Source organism: Echiichthys vipera (assembly GCF_963691815.1).
Source record: "Echiichthys vipera genome assembly, chromosome: 15".
Taxonomy (NCBI): domain Eukaryota; kingdom Metazoa; phylum Chordata; class Actinopteri; order Perciformes; family Trachinidae; genus Echiichthys; species Echiichthys vipera.
Genome location: NC_139840.1, coordinates 17190406 through 17206588, shown reverse-complemented (window position 1 = coordinate 17206588; position 16183 = coordinate 17190406). Strand labels below are relative to the sequence as shown.

The 16183-nt window shown below is 41.3% G+C and overlaps 1 protein-coding gene across 2 annotated transcripts in view; it reads left to right on the top strand.

Annotated features, from left to right (window-relative positions):
- The first annotated feature begins 15744 nt into the window (after window positions 1-15744).
- Window positions 15745-16183, top strand: part of LOC310958004 (neurocan core protein-like) — a 39573-nt gene continuing 39134 nt past the window's right edge. For both annotated transcript variants that reach the window (XM_083928781.1, XM_083928780.1), the window contains exon 1: window positions 15745-15991. The gene's annotated coding sequence lies outside the window, so the exon portion shown is untranslated. The remainder of the gene's footprint in view (window positions 15992-16183) is intronic.

The following is a 16183-nucleotide window of genomic DNA, read 5'->3' as shown; positions in this document are numbered from 1 at the left end:
ATTCTCCAGTTATTCTAGGACCAGGTGTCCGTCCACACGAGCAGGAGCTCAGTGTGAGTTCGATGTCAGAGTCACAAGATTCCCACACGTATGACATGTAAGTGTGATGTGTCTAGCCACAGTATAATTGGCTGGCCCTCTCCCAGACAACCCTGTCCCACCTCCTCATGTTCCTGCATTTGAGGTCCCATAAAACGGTGTCTGGCTCGCTGATCCCACGACCCCTGAGGGAATAAACCCCTCACTCACCATTTTGGATGGTTGAGTTCTGTCTGTGATCATGATGTGAAGAGTTGAACATATCAGGAAGTAACCCATGCACCATAATCCGTATTTCACCGACTTACATTTTATACTTTAAAAAGTACTCTGCTTGTGTAATATCATTTGTATTCTTCTGCCATAATATTGTATAGATTTTAACATCTGCAGTTTATGCCAGCTGTGGTCTTTACAGGCCTGCTGCTGATAACAAAAACTAAATGAAAAGAACGACTGAACCTCTAAAGCAGCGTGTAGATTTGCAGTTGTTCCACATTTACAAGCCCATATACCTTTTCACTAGCCTCTTATTTACAGACCTCCTCAATTCGGCTTTAAAAGCCTGAACAGCCCTATAAAGCTTTTATTTTACCCGCAACTCTCAGTGGTCCTGCAAAAAAAGAAAGAAAGATTCATCAATGTGGAGGGAAACATCTTATTATGTGATGACGACAAAGAGGGCTGGCCAGGTCAGAGGTGAGATGAACCCCTGACCCCCTCTGAGCCCGCGGAGTGTGCCGGTGACCACAGGGCCGATGATGGACTCGAGGACTGGAGGACAGTGCATCTGATGACCTTTGGTGTCACTTGCTAAACAGCAAACGGATGTGTCTTTAACCCGATCAGCACTGATCAGTTGACCTGTCGAGGCAGGGAACCACATGGTTGATGCTGTTTCAGTGCATCCTTAAATCTGATCAAAGCTCATAAAGCAATAAAATCACAGGGTCATTTTCCTTCTCTCATCACTGCAAGAACATACTGTAACACTGGATTATTGTTATATATTCAAACCCTCCAGTTAGCATTTGTGAGCAGCACACTTTATAAGTAGCATATTAGAATTTCAAGTTTTTATTCGTCACACACTCAACATATTACTACATTGTGCAGTACTGTGCTTTACCGAATAAATAATAGAAATACCAATAATAGAACAAAGATATGTACAAATAGGAAATATTAGATGTAGTGCAGTTAAGTATAGTGCACAGCAGTGGATGTAATGCACTTGTAAGCATATGTATATGGACATTTCTACCAATATATTTCCTAATAGCTAATAACTCATAACTGGTGTATAAACATTTAACACATTATTGATAACACAAGACAGCTGTAGTCGTATCGATAAATCCTTACAGTGTGTTATACAGTAATAATCATTCATATAGACGTACAAATACTTTACAGGCAGGTTTAAAAAGGTTTGTAAATGTATCACTAGTTAAAAAAGAAAAAGCTTAACTCATGGCCCATTATCTGGATGTTTTCCAGAGCTTTTAGCCAAATCCCATGGGCTTCATAGGCATAACATGTAGTTTGCTCAGATGTCTTGGAGAGTAAATAAGTATCAGTGAATAAAGATAAAGACATATTTTGCATTATTAGAACTATATCATACTGTCGATCACGCTTTAATAAACAAGTTACTGATGCGTCATTAGGAGAGTTATAGAGTTACATTAACACTTTAAAAATGCTCTTTTTTAAACTGATGCTTTTTTTGGTGCATTTATGAACCGCTGTGAAAATGTAAGAACAATAATTTATATCAACGTCCAGGTGTTTTGGTACTTATGGAGACTTCTGATATGATTCCTTCACATTTTTAGGTTGGATGTCTGAGAAGACGGGACATAATCTCATCTTCAGCCAACCGTGTAAGCCAGACACCCAGTCAGTCAGTCAGTCAGTCAGTCAGTCAGTCAGTCAGTCAGTCAGTCAGTCAGTCAGTCAGTCAGTCAGTCAGTCAGTCAGTCAGTCAGTCAGTCAGTCAGTCTGGCTTAACAAATGATTTAAGATGCACACATGATTTCATATGATGCATATATTTAAGTTGGATTTTTGCATGAATGGCAGTTTATTTCCAGATGTTACTTTTTGATAGAGATGGTCTTGAGAATAAAATCCAGTCAAAATGTTGCCACTGCATGATCTCAGTCGTAAACTGGACTGGGCAGATTTTAGTGGGCAGTCACTACCCACCCCCATACACACACACACACACACACACACACACACACACACACACACACACACACACACACACACACACACACACACACACAAACACACACACACACACAGACACACACCGCAGGGCAGTCATTTTTCACCCAGCCCTGTGGGTCTCTGACAGGTCTGGGAGAGGGTCTGCCTCCATGTAAGGCCGACTGGCAGGACTGACACCTCCATATAGCAACGTTAATTATGGGCATCTGCTCGGACGCCCCAGTCTGGGGGTCTTCCAGGGTCCCTGGCTGTTGCCATAGGGACAGTGGAGAACCGTTGGTGGTTTGGGGGGCAGACAGAGACCTCGTTATTCTCCTGAGGGGTGGCCAGACATGACCCCCCACGACTCGCCCCTTTTGATTTGGGTGGGAAACAGCGAGAATCCAGTCAGGAGAGAGACAGATCATTTCAGGTTCATTTTGCGGACTGTGGTCGCGGATCCTGTGAGACTGACGAGAATTGTGGGGAGCAAAATCAGTTTGAAGAATACTGCATTACTGTATGTGTGCTGGCCCCTGTTTTATCCTAAATTACTATGTAAGGTCAAATTCAAAAATTTTTAAATAAAATAAAAGATGTTTTGATTTGAAAATGCAGCTAATTTTGTACAATGTATGTTTTTTTGCATTATATTTACACAGGTGCAAAAATACAATGACAAAGGCAAGAAAGTTATACGTATAAATGCATACACACACACACACACACGCACGCACGCACGCACACGCACACACACACACACACACACACACACACACACACACGCACACACACACACGCACACACACACACACACACACACACACACACTGAACGCTTGGACTCGCTTTATTCCCACTTTGCATATATTAGCTAAGTGTCTGTGTTCTGAAATGCATTGTTGTGTTTTCCCACACCTCCCTATTTGATGTCTCTTTTGTCACTGTGAATAAAAGAAGATTGATGAATGGGAGGTGGACTGCAGCTCCATGAGGGGGAGGCCACAGAGGCAGCGGGTGACCCCTGTTGGACAAAGACGTGAACAGCAAAGAAAACTCAAACTTTAATTTGAATCTGGAGCTTTTATTTGTGACTTTCAGACATACTGAGGATTTTCACAAAAGAAGAAATATACAAATAAATCCATTGTTGGAAGAATGAATTCTATTGTGATGCTAAAGTAAATGAGTTTTCTTGTCTATATTATATTATTGGTTTATTTTCAGCAATGAATATCGAGTACAGCCCCTTTAAGAAAAAGTAATAGAACCACACTGTAAAAATATTGAATTAATAAATATTAAATGAGTAATTATTAGTAAAAAGCCTGTATTGAGATATGAGAATGCTACATAAAAGTATTATTGGCAAAATGTATGACAAGTAAAAGTACTTGTGTGAGTATTATATTACTTTTTTGTTAATTTCGTGTTAATGTATACGAAAAATGTATTGTTGGTCAAGACAATTTTGTATTCTGTTTATAACTTAATCTTTAGCAATACATCATATTTATTCAAATGGTCAGTTGTGTGTTTTGTATGGATAATCTGTACTTTGAATACTTTGAAATGTGGGAGCAGAAGTACAAACTATTCAAGTAAAGTAAAATCACCTCAGGTTTGTACAGAAGTGCAGGACACGCTAACAAAACGATCCAAAAGATGAGTTTGAAAAAGCAGAATCAAACAGAACAGGTGATTAAATCAACTGTGCAGTGTCACCGCCTTTACCCATGTGACCCAAATCAACCCATAACAAACAGTATCATCAAACAACAACAAATTTGAATACCAAACTATAAAGCACCAAACCTAATATCATTCTTTAGCAATTCAACTTATCCTCAAAGCAATTTCAGTCAAAAGCAACTGGACTTGGTTATTTGTCTAGATAGACGTTTCACCTCTCATCCAAGAGGCTTCATCAGTTCATGTACGCATCTGAGCAGGCTGGTACTGGACCAACTATCAGGTGTGAGATCAAGGTATTTAACCTCTCACAAGGCCGATGATGTCACTGAAACCCTTTGTGACAGAGATGATGAGAGGTGAAACGTCTTCCTAGACAAATAACCAAGTCCAGTTACTTTAGACTGAAATTGCTTTGAGGATAACGATGACAAGGACAAATGAGAACATTCACAGGCAATTACACTTATTTATGATTCCTACAGTTACTTTCCACCACTCACTAAACTGGCATTTTATTGGACACTTGAGCATTTAAAATTCAAACTTGAACATGTCATCTCTGTTCATCGCTCGGCTGATGTGACATGACATGACATTTATAATCCAGTGCTTCTGGACCAACTAAACTTCATAATTAATAGCCAATCATGAATATATCTGTACCAATATGATCCTTGGGGGAAATAGAATAAAAGGCATTTGTTTTCTTTGGCCTTCTCTTCAATTTATCCTATGATTTTATCCTCCTTTTATTTATATATGATCTCTTTTTATCTCCTTCTTTCTACCTTCCCTATTCCTGTAAAACACTTTGTGTCTCCTGCTTTGACCATGTGTAACATGTGACACCAATTATCTCCACTAGATGGCCCTAAAACATCACCGTCTGAGCTTCTACAACATCATCCTGAGTTTTCTTCTAGAACTGACTACTTCTGCTTTGTCAAGTGAGGAAGGACAGATTATAAACACAGAACCACTACAAAAGCTTTCATAAGCTGCACAGCATACCAGACATTTTCTCAAGGTTTAATTCGGTCTGCCTGGGGACACTGAGGCGTCTTCGGTGTCAGAGGTGTTACAAAAAGTTTGAGGAGGCTTGTTCATCATTTTCTGCCAGCCGGGTCAAACTGACCCTGAGGTGTAATTTACAGTACTGGAGCACAGAGGACAAGCAGCAGTAACATGGTGTCCTTCAAGAATGTTCCTCCAAACATTTATTAGCACAGAAGTGACAGCGAAGAGCGAGAAAGGGAGCTGCGGATGTAAGAAACAGCAGTTGCATTGCAGTGATGAGACCATTAGTGGACCAGTGCTGCGGCTGGAGGAGACAGCGGGCAAAAGGAGGCGACTTGAAATCAGGACTTGGTGAATGTCACAGTTCGGCACAGTTCAGCTCTCCAGGGGCTGCTGAGGTTTAAATTAGACTGACCTTTTTTTTTTATACCCGGGAGGAGCCAGTGATCAATAGGATTGTTAGCCAGCTGACCAGGTGTGTGTACATGTGTGTGTAGGTATACAAGCCTGTACAATGCGAGAAATAAATAAATGTATAGGCCTTTTGTCCTGTTATTTTGCTTTAAAGTATCTGAACATTCAGTCAAGGGCGATATGATGAGAGCTGTGATTTGCGGCAGAGTGAAGCATGAATATTTCTGCCTCTGAAGGATTTACAGGCCTGTCTGCACAAAACACGTGGCCCTCATCTCACCAGGCAGGCAGCGGCAAGGCAACAGAGACAGAAGAGAAAGATGGTAAGAGTCTAGTGGAGAAACGAAGGACAATCAGGTTCCTCAGAGTGACAATGAGGCATGAAGGGCAGATTTTAGAATTAATGGTGTGCAAGTAAGAGGGACAGAGGATTAGAGGAACAGCATGTGGGGGAGAGGTTGTAATATATAGACTAATTGAAAACTATGGCAAAATGAGAGTTAATGAATCGCACACTGATATACTTTGGTATTTTATTTTACAGTTATTGTTACTAATTATCCGATGTGCATAGACCAATATGTTAACATTTTAAGTTCCACAACAATCCTGTTTCAGTGTGTTATGTATCTGTATTAGTTAGGTGATTCATTGTTCTACAACACAAATGCAAATTATGCATTTATGACTCGCAACATTGGGGGCAGCGGTGGCCGCAGGTGCAACTGCACAGAACCGAGAACTGGCCATGCATTTAACACCCACGCTCCCAGGAAGTGCACCGGATTTTGAAGCTGATTTGACAAAGCGGCCAAACGGGGGAATTGCACCTGCTCACGCGATGCCATGGGGACCAAAAATACTTTTCCCCGTTGACTTATACGTAAAAGACACATTTGAAGATCCGTGGATACATTTCTTCGAGTGTCAGAATACCTGCAAAACTGAATGATTAATTTGGTCTGATAGCATTTTAAAACACTAGAAGAAATGCACAAATAAAGTATTTCATTCCCATTTAAGTTGTGCCAATCATACGGGTATTTATGTGAAGTTTTTGGCTTCATGCGCCACTGGGCAGCTTTCATAAGAATGAATGGAGCCCCACCTCAAACACTTTATCCAGTTCTCTTAATAAATCCATGGTAACAACCCTGTAAAATGGCCTTCTTTTTCATTCTTTCATTTTTTGGGGGCGAGTATGATGTGGTTGGCGTATTTTTTAACCCTTGGACAGAGTAAGGACTTGTCGTTTCACAGTTTCCAGTCTTTTCTTGGCTCAGTAAATTGGCTGCCACCGATAGCTTCATATTTTGTGCAAACAATAAAGTGGTCTCATTTAACAGTACAGGCAGTACAACATCATGGGGAAAGGTCATCGTTCGGGTCAAACTCCATTGAGGTTAGAGGCGCGTTGTCGTCATGGTTACAATAATAACATGTGGCTAAAGTCTTGAAAGATCATAGTTCTTTTGAAACAGAAAAAACTGTGGTCTGTCATGTTAAAGTCTTGTGGCTCTATAACACCTGACCTCATCTGCTCCCATCATAATTCCTACAAATGTCAACAGATGTTGTTTCGGGCATGAAACTACTGATGCTGTCGATCTCCTTTGGGGGGAGAGTCAGCAAACCCTGTTAATTCCCAAAATGTTAAACTATTCCTTTAAGGATACTTTCAGATTTCAACTCTATCAACCTGACTAGAGTATGTAGTTAGAGTCGGTGTGGGATTGTGTAGCACTAATTGGCACTTAATCAGTCGTGGGTCGTCAAGATGCACAATATTTCCAGTGGAGTTTAAAAAATATGTTGGATTTACGCTGTGTTAATGTTCTGACAAGCCAAACGTGTTGTATTTGGGAAAAACAAACAGATGGGCCCTTTCATTAGAGGCGTTAAACGTGTGTGTGTGTGTGTGTGTGTGTGTGTGTGTGTGTGTGTGTGTGTGTGTGTGTGCGTGTGTGTGTGTGTGTGTGTGTGTGTGTGTGTGTGTGTGTGTGTGTGTGTGTGCGTGTGTGTGTGTGTGTTTGTGTGTGAAAGAAGACACAGAGTTAATTTAAGTTTTTAGACTTTGCTGGTTTAGTGTAAATCTAATTAACATCACCAATAAAAACGCGTTTAAAGCTTCTATGCGAAGCTCTTTCGTTATTCCATACCATTTTTATAGAAAGTGCCTTATTTCTCAGTGCTAAATACTGTGAAATTATCCTTTATATCCAATTTATTTGAGCATTAATCCCCCTGCCAACAGGTCTGCTGTGCAGGATAGTTCACCCTCTAGAAGCAATCTGTTATGGCCTTTATCGTTATAATTTGATCTGATTTGCTTTATGACTCGCAGGCTAAAGCTCACGCCCTCTTACCAAAGTAGTGAATTGAATGCATTTCTGTGCAAAACATCCTGTGGTTGTAGTAACTGGAACTAGCTAAGGTCCGTGTTTTCCATTTCAATAGGAAGCAGTAGGCTGATAACAGACAGGAAAAAGGCTTTGTGAGAGGAGTTTACTCTGTTATAAAATACAGTCCTTGAACATAATGAGGCGTCATTGGTCGACAGAGAGAAAGTGGAGCATGTTTTTTTAGCAACTTGCTTTCAAACAGATTGAGGCTTGAAAAAAAAACACAGATTGAAGACCTGGGTGATGAAACAGTGTTAAAACTGGAGTAAAGTAGGTTGAGGAGGGAGTGTGCAAAACTACAGTGTATGATCATTTAGTCAGATTCCACTCAGTGTCGTGGAGGAAGAGTGAGGCAATAAGCCTGAAACACTATAATCAGGCCAACTAGGACAAGTCTTACCTGCTGCAATGAGGAAATAAAGAGCGCACCTACTTGTTTCATACTTCCATATAGGTTAGAGTTCCCGTCACAGTGTAGAGTTAGGATAACTGAGTTACAGGAGAGAGGAGCAATGATGAGTAGAGGGAAATAGACCGAAGGGAGTGGAATGACGTAGAGTTAAAGCAGAGCAGAGTGCGGCAGAGAAGACTGGAGTTGAATAAAGCAGAGCAGAGTTACAGCTGAAGTGAATAATGTAAGTGGACCAGAGTTAAAGGAGCACTTTTTTGCACATGAAGTTAAATTTGCTTGTCGCAAGGAGTATGACTCTAGATATACTTATCTTATTTGCAGGAGGACATTTGGGGGAAACAGGGGGATGGTTTGTTGTGTTCACTCGCAATTTGGACCAGACTAGATTATGAAGGATTACTGACAGAAGTGCTGGAAAAAGTCACAGTTACAAAACCATCAGGGACTTCAGCACCACGGACAGCTCCGTGGACAGTTAGGCTGCTGATATTTCAGAGCCGTGGTCGGGGCCATAGATCCCAACTCGCACAACCTTGAGTCAGATAAAGAATCAATGAGTCAAGCAGATTATAACATATCTAACTAAACATCCTCTCTGTCCATGTGCTCTCTCTGCCACTAGGGCTTCAGTGTTTTAGGTCGCACTCACACTGTCCATCCGTACCGTGCCCAAACAGGTTTTACGGGTAAAGTCTAGTTCGTTTGACCAGTGTGAGTGAGCAAAACGGGCTTGGCCTGCGGGGGGAGAGGGAGGGGCGGACAAGTACTCTAAAGCAAGGGGCACGGTACGGACGGACAGTGTTGGTGCGCCCTTATTGGCCAAAGGCCCCAGCTGAAATAGAGACAGAGAAGGAACTACAACATATTGTATTAAACTGCGTTGCATATTAAACGTGGCCTACAATAATGTGTAGGGCTACCTAAAGCCTACACACATACTGTACCTATATATGGTGCAACCAATACTAAGCTATTTAAATAATAATTACTGGCATATTCGTACCTCATGTTTTTAATGGAAGACACAGTTAATCCTGGGTGGCCAACATATCTTTAGGCCAGTAAGCCTATCATCATTATTGTAAATTGACAAATTTATCCAATCCAATCCAATTTATCTTTTCTCATAAAATGTTTGATTTGTGCTAATATATATAGTTTCAGACTTATTTTAAGTAATCAAACAATAATTTGTCTGCCCCCTGCAGTAACTGTGAGGGCCCCTAGGGGTTTCAGTTTTACTTTGAGTCATGATATTATTTTTATAATCTAAATTGTCACCTGTGTTTTCCTTTACATAAATAAAAGACATTTCCACCATAACTTGGTGCATAAAAATCCACACAATTGCAGTAAAATTAAGTAGAGCCAGAAAGATTTCAGTGGAGATAAGCCAGGGTAGACAATATGTAAGAGCATGATGTTTTTCATGCTGTCTATCTGGGATGATGAACAATCATAAACCTGCATGTGTTTGTTTGTTTGTGTGTGTGTGTGTGTGTGTGTGTACACAGGATAGAGTCATAATTGAAAGTTTGACAGCAGAGCTTCTTTTTTTCAAAGCTTTTATCTGCTGAAAAGAGTGACTGTCACAGATACCTGATGAAAAAAGAAGGAGGAGAGGGGCAAAGTCTGAGTGAGACACAGACCACAGATGCTGCACAGGAGAGCTCATTAGGCACACACGCACGCACACACACACACACACACACACACACACACACACACACACACACACACACACACACACACACACACACACACACACACACACACACACACACACACACACACACACACACAGCTGCTCCTCCACACATGACCTGAATTTTAACTGCCAAGGTAGATCAGCGCTTAATTGAGCATGTAAAAGGTTTTTCTGTGTGTGTGTGTTTGTGTGTGTGTGTGTGTGTGTTGGTGGGAGGGGGGGAGGTGTCTGAATTAAAAAACCCTCACACATCAACTAACTAAACTGTACGACAAGCTCAGATGCACACACACAAATGAACCTGAAACTCTGAAACTGAACAATACACTTCAAAGATCTTCTTTTGTTCTGTTTGTTCTCTGTTCCCTTGTTTGCTAATAGTCCCTCCACTGCTGTTTATAACCATTTTGTTCTTTATTTCTTATTCCTTCCAGTCCGCAAAGACCTCCTTTGTCATTTATCACTTATACATTTATGAAGAGGGGTAGGACTAGATAAGCATAGTGCATATATGTTCATTAATGCTGCTTGCTGTTATTATTGGTTATTCTGTTGTTTATATATATATATATATATATATATATATATATATAATATAATATAATACTTTTTTAATGATGGAAATAAACTTGTTCCACAACTCCAAAGGTCAGGGTTTAGTGTATTACTGAAAACTGGTTCGGTGGCTCGATGCAACTGATAGCAGAAACAGATTTTTATCATCATTTTATTTCTCCTGTTTATTTAATGTGGATCGGTCATGTAATCTACTTAATAATGTCAATATTGGGTGTCATATCTGGTATATGAATCCCGTTTGGGTCACATGATAACAACTGAAACACTAGGTGGTTGTATTTTCTCCTATAGTCTCTATACAAAAGTATTACTGCTGTTTGACGTGACTTGCCTCTTTGATCTTTCTATAAAAAAAATGTAAAAAATGTGCAAAGCTCAGAAAGTACGCTGCCAACGTTTAAAAGACAATTCACGATAAAAAACAACCAAACAGTCAATCAATCAGTGCTACATAAAATTTCTGTCGGGTAGAATAATGTTTGCAAAAATGTGCCTTATTTAAAAAATAAACAATCCATCAATACCACATGACATTGTATAGGTTAAAGCTGTACAAAAATAGAACAAATGAAAAAATAAAAAACACTGATGTGAATTTAATGGTGGCCCTGGAGGACATCTCTGATCGGCAAAGTAAATAGAGACGTTTTTAGAGTCCGGAGTTTCTCTTTCACACATGCAGTCTATCCACACTCCCCACTCCACTCCAGATGGCAGCGGTTGGGGGTCTTTGTATGAGTTTGTGTCTCTTAAACACGGTGGATTCCCTCCTTTAACGCTCTCTGTGCTCTAATTCACTTATGTCCTTGTCTGACCCCCCGCCCCCCCTTTTTCTTCATCTTCTTCTTCTTCTTCTTCTTCTTGTCTTCTTGTTCAAGTGGAGCAAACGTCAAACCTTGAAAGGAAAATCACTAATTTCTATCAAACAGCGACCACAGATAACACAGTATGAAATTATCCGTGTAATTACAATCTCTGTAAGCAAACATTAATCGGCCTGTGGTTAGAAAGTGTGGAGGTATCCCATGTGGTTGTCATCCATCATTCGTGCTCACCACGTCTCCCAGACTTCCTCCATAACTGCTCTTCTGCCGCCCAGATGGGCCTTCTTGGCTCGCAAACACTTCGACTCAGCATGGTAGCTAAATCAAGTCTTAACAACTGCTGAGTTTTTAAAATCCTGTTTAGTTTAGAGACCTCTTGACTGGCCGATATCCTGTTTCCTCTCTTTTTATGTGGCTTGGTTACTGGCCTGTTTGATCTCTTCACACTGACAGCATGACCATAAAACAAACCCATGGAGCGGGACTCAGCCCAGCAAATTATAAGAAAACACAGGAGCCTAAACACACCGCACAGCTCTATCAGTGTGAAGAAATCAGGATGCTACTGAAGGCCTCATTACGCTCACTGTTTCTTACAGAGGGCAGCGTACATTACTTGGCTGTGTTGTTTTTGCTCCCGTTAAGATGCTTTTATAGCTTTCCAAAAGTCATTTTTGTGCCATCATCCTCATCCTGCCTCCCTTGTGTATTGTGTGTTCTCCATTGTGCATGGTCCCTTGCTGGAAAGTGATTGACATTGTTTGTCTCTTTGGCGGGGCGCCTGACATTTCTAAAAGTCACAGCTCACATTAAGGCTGAGCCAAGCCTCCTTGCATGGGTGTGTATGTGTGTGTGTGTGTGTGTCTGTGTGTGTGTGTGTGTGTGTGTGTGTGTGTGTGTGTGTGTGTGTGTGTGTGTGTGTGTGTGTGTGTGTGTGTGTGTGTGTGTGTGTGTGTGTGTGTGTGTGTGTGGGTGTGTGTGTGTGGGTGTGTGTGGGTGTGTGTGGGTGTGTGTGTGTGTGTGTGTGTGTGTGTGTGGGTGTATGTGCATGACTATGTATGCATGTGCAGTGTGTAGGCTACATGCTGTAAAACTGTGTAATTCTATTATATCTATTCTATAATTTTAATATCATAAAAAAAACTTCCTGCAGTGAAATATGTTTAATATTCAGAATTTAGAATATTTTGAATCTCCTCTGCTGCAACTATTTCTCTCCAACATCATACAGTTTCAATGAAGAGCCTCAAAAAATTGATACAGAATACAGTATACATGATGTTGCCAGACGCTGGGAAATAAAAGGATTTTTTCTGACCTTAAAGACAGGGACACACCAAGTAGGGGACTAGTGGCGTCACCAATTGGTTTGTGTACTACAGTTTTGAAGCTTGAGATTGCGAGTTTGACTGTCACCATCTTGGTTTTTGAAACCAGACATGACCATATTTGGACAAGTTGAAGAGTTGGGGAGGTGTTCTCCGCTGCCTTTTCAGTGGTGCTGTGCTAAGCTAAACACACAAAAGGTTTTCAATTATTCACCTGGCTGACGCAGGTGAGCAAAGAGGTCCGGTCCCTGGCGCAGTTCGCTGCAGTGGCACAAAGCTGGCTTTTTTAGCAAGGTGGAACATAACGCAGAGCACAATGTTACAATTAACTTTGATGAAGTGAAAACACACTGTGAGAGGGTCAAAGCCTTAGACAGAGATCACAAGATAGCCACGCCCCAAAGCATGCCATGCTATATCGTCTATTTTACTCTAAATGGGGCCATCATTTACAAAATGAACATTGTGCTGCATACTTCTGCACCAGCTTCACTTTTCAGACCTGCCGGCATCATTATTATACAGTCTATGTTCATAACAGCAGCCGGCGGTAGTCTGTACAGGACGGCTCAAGCTTAGCCAGTTAGCACAACAACAACACAACACAACTCGATGTTGAAAGAACAAATTATATTTACTGTGCGCTTAACGGCTAAAAATTCTCTTACCTGATATGAGACGTTTGCTTTTGACCTCACAACCTCTTTACTTTGAATCAATGAGAAGGATTTCTCTCAAGTGTCACACCACTTAAACGTGCTGAATTGGCTGAAAAACAGCCCAGGATGGCAAATTAGTGCCAGCAGCCACTTCAGACGAAGTGAAAACACCAGCACAGATACTACACATCTGGATACAGTATGTTTCTGGGAACTCGTACTTCTAACATTGAGGAATTGAGAGCTGATAGGAGAGCGGTGCATAAACAAGGTCGACCGTACGGGGAAAGACTTGTAATAATTCGGCCAGAAATTTATCCTTTGGAATTGAAGCTGAGGGTAGGTTGACTTTCCACCGTCAGGCACGGATCTGTTTCCAGTCCACAAAGGTATGGGAGTTTCCAATAACAAGTATTGATCCAGTCCATTACTATTATTGAACAGCGTATACTTAAAGTTTGTGGTCCTCTGACTTAAAGAGATTGATGGACAACATCTCATCCTCTGTTCTAGCCTGCACGGCTGACAATGAAGAACACTTATGAATAGTGCACCTCTGGTTAACACAAAAGCCTTTTCTTTCTGTCAGCACATAAAACTACAAGATGGCAGTAGTGACTCAACAAGACACATTATTTGTGACAACAAGGCATGAGCCAGCTAAACATCTTCTCAGCAAATGTTTGTTAATTCAACCATCTAAATACCTCATCATGCTCTCGTGGTTTTTGTGTTATTCTTTGTTGCACAAAATACAAAAATGTTCTTCCAAGAATCTCTTTTTGGAATGGTGAAATTCAGATTAAACAAAGCTGTTTGCTGTCTCAGTGAACATATTTAATCATATTTATGTGTAAACATCGCCGAATTTGGTTTAGCCTCTAATCCTGTTACATCCATTAGTTATTGGCTTTGGTTTTGTTGCCATCCAAAGACAAAAGGGGAATATAGAAAACTGCATTCACAGAAACTTTGTATCAGAAATACTAGCAGCGGTAAAGACCTACTCCTGATGCTCCTGATCTAGTCAGCGTGTTTGTTTTACAAGCACAAACTGATGGGGAAAACAGAGACAAACAGGGCAGTGGGGATCCATCAAACTCTTACTGCATCTCCGACTCCCTCTGAACACAACATGAGACTGCAGAACTAAACTCTGAAAGTTTTACTGCAAATGCCCCCGGGAAATGGGCACTCTAAACAAACACCCCCGTATTTCTAAATGTCTTGTGTGCATTCCTCAAAATCCAGGAAAACTAGATCTCCGCTAGCATTAAAAATAAAGTTGTTTGGGTTAAGGCAAGGGTAAAATAAACGTTGCCAAAAAAACTCAAAACCAACGCCTCGCCACTTGCTTCAATGCCAGCAGAAGCATTCTCTGACTTTGTTTCATATCATGATAAGCCTCATGTCCACATGATAAATCTAAAATTTGATAAATCTAAAATTTGAAAGAAACATCTCAGCATTATTTTCTCTCTTAAAGACCTTAAATTAACAAACTATTTAAACGAGTCGGATAAAGGCATCTTCCTCAAATAGTGATCAGTGATTACCATGATTTGTGGCTGTATTACGGTTTAATTTCACGGGGGAAGATGCATAATTTACAACCATCTTGAGCAACAGACTGCCGACCTAGAGTGTAATGAATATGCTGCTCTCCTGCTCACTTTATCATTGAGAGAAATCAGTGCAGGAGTTGAACCTGCGGTCAGGCGGCCTCAGTCAGAGCTGCCACCAGCAAGAAGGGAGATTTTCTTTATACTGTGATAATCAAGATTGACTGTTTGCTGTGTGTATTGACCCCATTGCAGTGATGAGACGTTGACTGTTGCCAGGTTTCTAGCTGCATCCGAGACAGCTGTGCTTTCACTAAGCAGTTGTCAGCATCAGTCATAATATCGTTCCTGCACACACAATAATTGGGTGGATATGTGATCTTTATGTTTCTGTATCTAGTAAGAACAGAAGGCCTGAGGCTTATGTGTGATTACACAGGTTGAGTTGATTCATCAGAGGTGTGTGTAGAAACAGAGGATGTGACATGAGGATAGAAGGGGGTGTAGCTGATGGTCAGACTATCATTGTAAGCTCATGGGTACATCTGAATTTAATTCACAGACACCAGATCAACCTTTGAGGTTTATGTAGGAATCGGATTATGTTCATATAAAGTACACCCACCCCCTCTCCCTCTTACACCCCCACCCTCCCTCTCCCTCTCCGACACACACAACCCCATGTATCCCCCTCTTTGAATGGGGGCGCTGGAGCCGTCTGCCCGTCACCGCTTGCCTCTTTGTTCAAACAGATACTGCTTCTCTCCCTCAGCATTGCTGCTGGCGAGTAGGGGGTCGGAGGAAGCACCTTGCCGTGTGCGTGCGTGTGTGTGTGTATGTATGAGAATCTATTCCGATCTGACAGACCAATGTGTGAGGATGAACGGCGCATAAGCTGCAGCTCAGCGAGGAGTGGATAACGTTGGAGAAGGAGAGAAAAAGTCCAAGACGTGGAGCGCTTGTGCACACACTCACCCCGGTCTCTTCTGCCTTCGCAAAGTGCTGTTTCACCCTTGTTTCGTCGGTTGCCGTCTCTGCACCCTGTGGGAGGTTTGGGGGAAGCACCTGCACTGAGGCGCAAAGCTCACATTCCGGCGGATTGCACCATTGAGACGCGTCTCGTGTTGACAGAAAAGGTAAGAGTAAAAGCACGGAAATAAATTGCCTTGCATGCATGTTTTATGAAATCAATCTTTTGGACAGAGGGTGATATCTCAAGTCATCGGGTGGCAGGAGGCGCCTGAGACCTCTCAGCTGCTGGAACATGATTTTTAAAGTGGTTTCATTTCTAGGTTACACTATAAAAACGCACTTTAAAAAAACAGAGT